This window comes from Meriones unguiculatus, chromosome 10, assembly GCF_030254825.1.
Source record: "Meriones unguiculatus strain TT.TT164.6M chromosome 10, Bangor_MerUng_6.1, whole genome shotgun sequence".
Classification (NCBI taxonomy): domain Eukaryota; kingdom Metazoa; phylum Chordata; class Mammalia; order Rodentia; family Muridae; genus Meriones; species Meriones unguiculatus.
Window position 1 is genome coordinate 38,974,932 of NC_083358.1, and position 10,301 is coordinate 38,985,232.

At 43.2% G+C, this 10,301-nt stretch overlaps 1 pseudogene; it reads left to right on the forward strand.

The window, feature by feature from the left end:
• The first annotated feature begins 1,132 nt into the window (after window positions 1-1,132).
• Window positions 1,133-1,591, forward strand: LOC110548863 (large ribosomal subunit protein eL21-like; annotated as a pseudogene).
• The last annotated feature ends 8,710 nt before the right edge of the window (window positions 1,592-10,301 follow it).

Here is a 10,301-nt window from a genome sequence, read left to right on the forward strand (position 1 = left end):
AAAAGCAAAGCCTGAGATCTACTTCCCTGCAGAGTGATGTCTGCCCACTTCTAGGAGTGAAGACCTAACTGAAGAACGAAAGACACTAGTGAAGTGCTCTCAGCAGCCACCATGTACTAAAAACAAAAGGTTACTTTACAAGAGTCTCTCTCTATATATATAGAGATAGATAGATAGATAGATAGATAGATAGATAGATAGATATGTATGTGTATACATATACATATACATACACACACACACACACACACACACACCCTTGGGATGACTCTAACCAAGCAAGTAAAACACTTGTATAATAAAAACTTGAAGACAGTAAAGAAAAAGTATTGAAGACGATATCAAAAGATGGAAAGATCTCCCATGTTCATGGATTGGTGGGATTAATATAATAAAAATGTCCATACTACCAAAAGGATCTACAGATTCAATCCAATTCCTATCAAAATTTCAATATAATTCTTCACAGAACTTGAAAGGGCAATGACAGCTTCCTATGGAAACACACATACACACACTAAAATAGCTAAAACAATTCTGTATAATCAGATAACTGGTGGAAGTACCACCATCTCTGATCTCAAGCTGTGTACTACAGAGCAATTGTAATAAAAACAACGTGGTATTGGCACAAAACAGACACATCAATAAGTGGAATCAAATCAAAGACCCAGACATAAATACACACACCTGTGGACACCTGATGTTTGATAAAGAAAACAGAATTACACTTAGGAAAAAAACACAAAATCTTCACCAAATGGTGCTGTCAAACTATATGGTTGCATGTAGAAGAATGCAAGTAGATCCATATTATCACTCTGCATAAAACTCAACTCCAAATGGATCTGAAAACACAACATAAGGTCAGATGCCTTGAACCTAATTAGAAGAGAAAGGAAGGTGTAGCCTTGAACACATTTGCACAGGAAAGAAACAAAAACACCTTTCTGAACAAAACACTCTTAGCACTGGTACTAAGATCAACAATTAATAAATGGGACCTCATGAAACTGAAAAGCTTCTGTACGGCAAAGGACAACATCATTCATACAAAGTGGCATCCTTCAGAAAGAAAAAAAAAAATTTATGGCTTTCCTCCATGGCAGCCATCTTGCAGTAACTCACCGAGATGATGAACACAAAGGAACAGAGGACAGGCTCTCGCTATATGTCCTCCAGGCCTTTTAGGGAAAATGGAGTTGTTTCTTTGGCCACATACATGAGAATCTACAAAAAGAGTGACATTGTAGACATCAAAAGAATGGGCACTGTTGAAAAAGGAATGACGCGGTAAGTGTTACCGCGGCAAAGCCAGGAGAGTCTACAATGTCAACCAGTGTATCTTGGGCATCATTGTGAACAAGCAGGTTAAGGGCAGGGTCCTCACCAAGAGAAACAATGTGCGCATTGAGCACGTGAAGCATTCTAAGAGTAGGGATGGCTTCCTGACGTGTGTGAAGGATAACAGCCAGAAGAAGAAGGCCAAAGAGAAGAGCACCTGGGTTCAGTTGAAGACCAGCCTGAGCCTCCCAGAGAAGCTCTGAGCTGCTGGAGCCCATTCCATACAAGTTCATGGCCTGATGTCTGAAATAAATAAAGGGCCTGGACTGTTAAAAAAGAAAAAAGAAAGAAGGAAGGAGGAAAGAGAAAATAAGGAAGGAAGGAAGGAAGGAAGGAAGGAAGGAAGGAAGGAAGGAAGGGAAAAAGAGAAAGATATTTTACCAACTACACATCTGATACGAGTGCTAATATCTAAAATATATAAAGAACAACAACAACAAAACCAGGACAGCAAAAAACAAAAACAAAAACAAAACAAAACAAATAACCCAATTTTAAAATGGGGTACTTATCTGGAGAAGATTATTTCTCAAAAGATGAAACAGAAATGGCTGAGAAACACTTAAAGAAATGTCCAACAACCTTAGTCATCAAGGAAATGCAAATCGAAACTGCCTTGAGATCTCATCTTACACCAGTCAGAACAGCCATGACCAATAAAACAAATGACAGCTCACGTTTGACAAAGATGAGAAGTACGGTGAAAATTCATCCTTTGCTGGTAGTATATAGACTTAAACGGCCACTATGGAAATCAGTGTGACTGTCTCTCAGGAAGCTGGGAATGGATCTACCTCAAGATCTAGCTGCCTACTCCTGGGCATATACCCAAGGGCGCTACATCCCACATACTTCAGGAACACTTGCTTAGCCATACTCATTGCTGCTCTATTCATAATTACCACTGGAAACAATGGAGAAAACAATGGAGAAAAAATAATGTGGTGCATTTACACAATGGAGTATTACTCAGCTGTTAAAAAATAATATTTGTAGGTAAAAGGATGGCGCTAGGGAAAGCAATCATTTTGAATGTGATAACCCAAACAAACATGATATGTATTTGCTTATATGTGTACTGCAGGTCTTTGCTAAGAGATAATGGCACTTATGGCCACCATGAACAGACAGAGACTGTCAGTATAATGAGGTCTAGGGGGATGAAGGACTAATTTTTGGCAGAATGTTGGAGAAATTGGCACCTGTTTGTCTGAGTTTGGTTCAGGAGAAACAGCATTCTCACGTGGCCCAGCAAGAGATGAGGACTAACAGTCGGGCTGTTCAGGAAGTAGGCAGCACACACCAACAAGAATATGTCACAAAAATATGACGTGTGCAGGCGGCATGGGCGAGGCATGGTGTGACTGCAGCCAGAAGAGCATTCAGTCGGCAGCCAGGCTTCACAACTCATTTACGTCAGTGAATCCTTTGCTGCCTCAAAACCACTAAGCAAACACATGGAGGGGATCGGGAACACGTTGGGTCTCTGTTGCCCTTGTCTAGAAGAATAGCTCATAGCAGCATTTCTGCCAGGTACTAGAAGGACCTGACTAACTCCTCACCTCTCCACCCTGGGCTGGTGAAAACAGAGAGGACTTAATGGAGGTAATGGCCCTGAGGCGTTCTCTCCTTCCTTGGGTCTGGAGAAGCCTAACCTAAGAACTCTTCCAGAGTATGGTTCTTTCTGTCAAAGTCTGAACCATTTTGTTCATTCCCAAGAAGCATGTTGAAGTTTAATCCCCAGTGCCTCCAAGTTGGAGATTCAACCTTTTGAAGATGCACAGACTATATGTTCAGCCCCTTTGATTAATTACATACCTGTAAAGGGGTTTGATGGGGAAGCAGTCCTTTTGTTTGTTGGTACTCATCTTTTCTGGAAGACACAGAGTGCAAGAAGCCATCCTAAAGCGTAGACCAGAGCTTGAGAGACTGCCAACCTCCTACCCAGCCTCCTGACTGTAGACCATATCTACTCTATAAACGAGCTCATCTCAGGCATTCTGTTACAGCAGCACAAACAGACTAAGACATCATTCTAGTCTACAGATACCCACGTAGAGAGCTCTTTGTGAAGCCCAGGGAGCAGCCCGGAGGGAACTTCTGTGATCACAAAGCCTTACTCTCAGGTACTGTCCCTGACGACGAACCTCGGGCAAACTCTGGAGGAAAAACAGGAGTTTGATTCCCTGCTTGTCTTCATTTTCTGCTATATGGCATTTATGTGTGGCACCCAGACATGAGTGTGTGAGTGTGCATGCAGAGGCCAGGGCAGGAAGTCAGGTGTCTTTCTTTATCTTCTTACCTCTTGCCTTGAGACTGAACTGGACACTCCCTGGCTCTGCTAGGTTGGAAAGCTCTGGAATCTGTCTGTGTCTGCTCCCCAGTGCTTGGGTTACAGGTGTGAGTTGCCATGCCTGGATTTTTACATGGGAGCTAGGCATTCAACGTATGTGCTCCTGCTTGCACAGCAAGTGTTCTTAACCACTGAGCCATCTCCTCAGTCCCACTGGGCTATTTATTTTCCAAGAGCACACACTATATGTTAGGCACTCTTAGGTTCTCTTCTTTAATTCTGATTCTGACCCTATCTGTGAGATACTATGCATTTTTCAAATAAAGCAACTTATGCAAGAGGAAATTAGACAGTAGTCCTGACCACACATCAGAGAAGTGGTGAGGAGTCTGTTGCAATGTCTCTCCTTTTCCTGTGTTCCAAGGGTGCTCCACCAGCATGAACCCCTTCAGGCATTCAGGGATGACACAAGGGTAGGGGACCCTCAAAGGGTAGGACTTAGACATTTCTGTTTGAATCCACCCTGAGCATCCTTGCCCAACAGACGTGCTACTCACATGCACAATCAGATTGGACAGAGGGGTGCTGCTTACTGGATTTCTCACCATGGCTTGCTCAACCTGCTTTCTTACAGGACCGCCTGCCCAGGGACGGCACCACCCACATGGGCTTGGCTCTCTCATGTCAATCATTAATCAAGAAAATGATCTATAAAAATGCCCACAGAATAAGCTGATGGAGGAACCTCTCAGCTGAGGTTCTATTTTCCAAATATGTCTAGATTTGTGTCAAGTTGGCAAAAACCAACCAGCACAGGTGAGAAAGTCAGCCTCCTGAAAGAGTAAATGTAATCAACGTTAAAAACTGACACCTATGTATTCATAAACATACACTAACTTTCAAAAAAGAAGAAATACGGCCTAATAAATCAGAGAAAACGTTATAATACATACAGGAATACTGATGTCAAAAAATGGAGATGGAAGAGGTATATCTAGACCCAGACTTGTATATACCATTGCATATTCAGGATTGTAAATAGAAAAATAAGGGAAAGTGGGAGGCTGAAGAAGGAGAATCGAGAGTTCAAGGCCAACTTTATCGTTTTAGGATACATCAGGAATCTGGCTTATTAGAAAGAACAAAATAGATACAATTTCAGATAAACAACAGCTCAAATAATACATTATATTCACTCTTACCACTAAAAGACATAAATAAATGCATTAAAATTATTTCAGTGGAGGATTAATTAAAACATAAAAATTCAAATATGTTAAAAAGGATGCATATGCTGGAAAATGATAATGATGTTTTTGAGATAAAAGACCCATTTTTTCCTTCTCTTCAATTCTGTTAATAGAAAACAAATCACTTAAGGCAAAGACAATAGCATTGTCTTCACAAGATTCTTGCGTATGCAGAAATAATACATATGACAGAGCACAAAGGATGAGAAAATAAGTGGAAGTATTCTAGCTTTCTACACTTTAGGTGAATTGGTAAGATATTAATTCTGAGTGGAGATTATGAATAAGATAACTAAAAATAAATAGAGAAGACAGGAAATTGGATAAAGTATGGAAGTACTCTACATATACAAAGTGAAACAGAAAAAGAAGGCAGAAGGAAGAAATGGTGGATCAAACAGAAAAATACAAATAACAGATTTAAACCCAGGACATATCAATAATTACACTAAACGTAAATGTTCTAAACACTCCAGTCAAAAACAAGATACTGATGTTGTGAATCAGGCAACTAAAGCCAACTCTGTTCTCAGAAAACAAACATTTTAAATGCTGCAACATGTGGGGAGTGGGGCGAGTAAAGTCCCAGGTGAATATGTGCTATTGACATGGGCACAGCCATGTCAGGACCCCAGAGTCCAGACCCATAGGAAAACAGCAAAACTCCCAGGGTGAGATTCACAGAAATGGCGAAAACTTCCTCTGGCCCGGGTATGAATGTTGATGTGAGTGCACCAAGTGTCCTGACAGTTACAGTCTGAAGATCACTCCTCTACAGAAAATATTCCAATCAAGATTAGCTAAACCTGTCTTCTTGATCCAGCGGTATATCATAAACTTCAACTCCTTGTTTAGCTATATATCTCTTCAACTGTTTATAATAAACATGATGAGCTTCCAAGGTGCTGGGTTTTCTCCACCAGAGAACCCAGACAAGCTAACCCTGTCTATGTTTGAGAGTCCATCTTTTCCTCATTCCCTTGCCTCCCAGCCAGGTCCACCCATGAATCCATGCAAAGACTCAGAAGCAACAACCTTTAAAAGAAGACTGAAATCAATATAAGCAAATAAGATTGAAGTCATAAGAAGGAACCTCAACCACATGGAATAAAATTAATGAGGCAAAACTGGAGATTTTTACAAAATTAAACACACACAATTATATGGGACATCATATCAAAACTTGTAAACTTGTATTTGAATAATGCCTGGGATGAACAAAATGAAGATTCCCCAACCACCATCTTAACCTGCTCACTGGAAGCAGAAAGGAGGAGAAAATAGGTGTAGGGATGGCACCAAAAGAAAGTGCCTCTAAAAACAGAATAAGTTGAATAAAATTAGAAAAACAATAGAGAATTGAGAAACCAAAAGTTGTTTCTCAGAAAATAAAACAAAATTTAAAAATCTTAGACCAACAAATGAAGTAATAAAGAGGACATGACATTTTCTTATCCAGGCAATAGACGCCCGCTTGCTGGAGGATATCACCCAGGGGTCACCAACCTCCTGGCCAGCCTACAGCAGGAGCCATGACAATGTGCAAGTATGTGGTGGACGGATGGGAGAGAAGAACTGGAGCAGCTTGAGCATTATGAAGAAAGCTGGGACCGGGCACTCATGGGTGGAGAGGAGTAGCCTCTTGCAAGTGGTCAGCCTGCCACCTGGGGCCGTGGTGAGGTCCCAGCCTGAGCTTCCACTGAGGACCATGTCTGGGTCAGTGACTGTGCAGCAGTGACAGAGTTCAGTGTTGATGTGTGTGGTTTATATTACCACTTAAGAACATGGGGACCTGGGTCTCTGCATCTGTTTCCATCAGGTACTGGGTGGAGCCACTCAGAGAACAGCTATTCTAGGCTCCTGTCCACAAGCATAGCAGAGCATAATTAATTGTGTCAGGGGTTGGCTGTCTCCCATGGATAAGTCTCAGGTTGGGCCATTCATTAGTTGGGCATTTCCTCCATCTCTGCTTTATTTTTGTTCCTGCCCATCTCATAGGCAGGGTAAACATTTGGGTCGAAGTTTTTGTGGGTGGGTTGGTATTCCCCTCCCTCTACCAGGAGTGTATCTAACAAGAGACACATAAGGTAATCTTATGGAAGAGTTGGGGGAAGAATAGAAGGACCCAGAGGGGACAGGAGTTCCACAAGAAGACCAACAGAGCCAACCAACCAGGGCCCAGAGATGCCTGTGGAGACTGAAGCACCAACCAAGGACCATGCATGGACTGGACCTAAGCCCCCTACACAGATGTAGCTGATGGGCATCTCAGTTCTCAGATGGGTTCCCTAGTAAGGGGAATAGGGACTGACTCTGACATGGACTCTGTTGCTTGATTTTTGATCACTTTCTCTTGGCAGCGCTACCTCGCCAGGCCACAGGGGAAGAGGCTGTGCTCAGTCCTGATACAACTTGATATGTTGGGGTGGGTAGATAGGGGGAGATCCCCTTCTCTGAGGAGTAGGGGAAGGGAGATAGGGAAAACAAGGAGAGTGGATGGTACCAGGAGGAGAGGAGAGAGGGAGCTATGACCAGATGAAAAATGAATAAATTAAAATGATTAAAAAAAAAACATGGAATCATCCCTTACAAGAACTGGCCCCACCCCTCACTGGCTGTGGTACCCTGGAGAGCTGGCCTCACGTGGGGCGAGCAAGGCCCTGCATCTTACCCAGGCAGCACAATGGAGCTGATCCTGGTGGTGAGGCTGTGGGTGAGCCGGCCCCAAGGACATGAGTGTGAGAGAGCTTACCCCACCACTCATCTGCTGTGGGGTTACACAGGCACAGAGGTGATTTCTCCCCCTCTCACCCAAACCCCTACCTCTCCCAGTAGTCAGGAATACTGTCCAATGGGTCATGAGTGGGGTCATGAATAGCCCTGTCGCTCACCAGCACTTGGGACAGTGGGCCCTGTACCTCATCTGGACAGCATAGCAGAGGTGAGCCAGCCTCAAGGGCAAGAGTATGGGAGAGCTGGCCCTGCCCCTCATCTTCCAAAGGAAGGTATAGGTGCCAGGGGTGATGCCCTCCCCTCCCTTACCCCTCACCACCTGCAGCAGTTGGGATAGCTGGCATCAGGGTCATGAAAGCAGAAGAGCTAGTCCTGCCCCTCATCAGTTGCCCCATTTGGGAAAGCAGACCCTGCCTCACACCTGGGCAGCACAGTGGAGCTATCCCTGATGGCAAAGGCACAGGTAAGCCAGCCCTGAGGGTTCAAGAGTAGGAGAGCTGGCTCAGCCCCTCACAGGCTTTAGCACTTGGGAGAGTGGGCCCAGACCTTGACTGAGCAGCTCAGTGGAGCTGGCTCAGGTGGTGTGGCTGCCTATGAGCTGGCCCTGAAAGCAGGAGAGCAAGAGAGCTGAACCGCCTCCTGGCGGCACTGGCCTAACTGAAACAGTGCTGGAGAGCTCAGGTATTGCTGGCAGGCTGACCAGCTCAGCTACCACATAGGCCCATGTCCATGCCTTTGGGTTGACCCACCCCAACATCTTCATCTACGAACTGCTGGAGCTTGTGAAAGGGCTGGTCCTGCAGATCCAAAGTTGCAGGACCTCCATGACACTAGGGCAATAACTGGGAGGAGACCCAGTGAGGATCCAGTATTGATGGTGTCACAAAAGCCAGAGATCTCAGTCCCAAACCTGAACATTGACTCATTCCGTGAACATTTGCAAGTGAGGAGGTGTTGATAGGGGAATATCATTCCGGGCATGCTGTGACATACTATAGCTTCCACGATGAGGTTTTTCTGTGCTTTGGGGCGTGTGTGTGTGTGTATGTGTGTGTTATTTGAGGATGGAGGTTGCAAGGGTGAAGGGTGGATATGGAATAGGGAGATGAGCAGTACTGGGGTACATAATGTGAAACTCACAATGAATCAATAAAAAATTTTTAAAAATTTTTAACTCAGCTACAGTTCTTGAGAGATGGCTCAGTGGTGAGGATCAAGTACTGCTCTTGCAAAGGACCAAAGTTCAGTTCCCAGCACCCACACTGGTTAGCTCACGACTGCCTGTAAATGCTGCTCCAAGGGAAACCACATCCTCCACAGGAACCTGCACTCACATACATATACCCAAACAAACACACACACACACACACACACACACACACACACAATGTAATTATACCTACACACACCTACACACACACCATATACACAACACGTGCACCCCACACATACACACCACACACACCACAAACACACACATTCTACACACAGAGAGACTATATAACTCACACACATAACACACACACAATATTTTATTTGGAGTTCCTTAAAGCCTCTGTCTTCCAACCCCAACCCCACCCCTAGGTAGGAGAGAGAAGATTAGTGGGGAAAGGGTGGTCAGACCCCTTTACTTCTCCCAGCTGTTTAGGGTCAGTGGTTCTTTGGGGGCTCTCTCCATCAACAGAAGACACAGCAAGCACTCTCCTCCGTCTATCTCCTCCAAGATGCTGCACCATGAAGCATCTCTTCAAACTGCCACACCTTTCATCTGTGGTTTCTCCAAACTGCCACATACCATCTCTGGCCTGGGCTCTCCTATTTATATCTCTTTATATCTCTCAGAGTCCTAGACCACGCCCCTCTCCATGCAGCTCGAAGCAGGGCTTTACCAGCTGTCAAAGACCACCCCCCAACCCAGGAGGCAATTTTCAGCTGTGGACAAACTAAAGCTCAAGCTAAAATCCCACACTGGGGATTAAAACAAAAATATAACTGAATTTACAAACATAACTGAATTTTTAAAGAAACCAAATCTTCCATTACAACACACACACATACACACACAATTTAAAATAAATCTAAAAGGTAAAAATTTAACAACATTGAGGAAAAAAATTAACACACAAAACAAGTGGTATTTCTATACACCAAATGAATAATCAGAAAAGACAAATAAGAGATAAGACCATTTGTAACACCATGAAAAAAAGTAAAATATTTTGTGGTAAATTAACCAAGAGGAGCAACAAAACCAACTGTAAATCATGACTGAAAATAGGACGTGTTTTAAAGAAGTGAGAAGCCATCTTGTGCTTATGAGATGAAAGGCAGTCTCACCATGTAATTATCTAAACTAACCTACAGATTCAGTCAACATCCCAAATAGCCTTTCATTAAAAAAAAAAAAAAAAAATTAACATAGTTTTAAAACTGTAGGTAACTGAAAGAAATCCCAATTGACCAAAACAAATCCTAAAAAAAAAAAACAAAAACCTCTGGATTGCTCATTCTTCCAATTTTAATAGGAAGCAGTAGAAATAAAAACAGCAGTAGATATTTCTGCAGAACAACTGTATAGATCAATAGTATTAAAAGCATAATTTTTTTTTGTAATCAAAAACATGGAGGTCTGGGGAAGGAGGGTAGTTCGGCTGATAAAGCTCTTGACTTGCAAGCGCAAG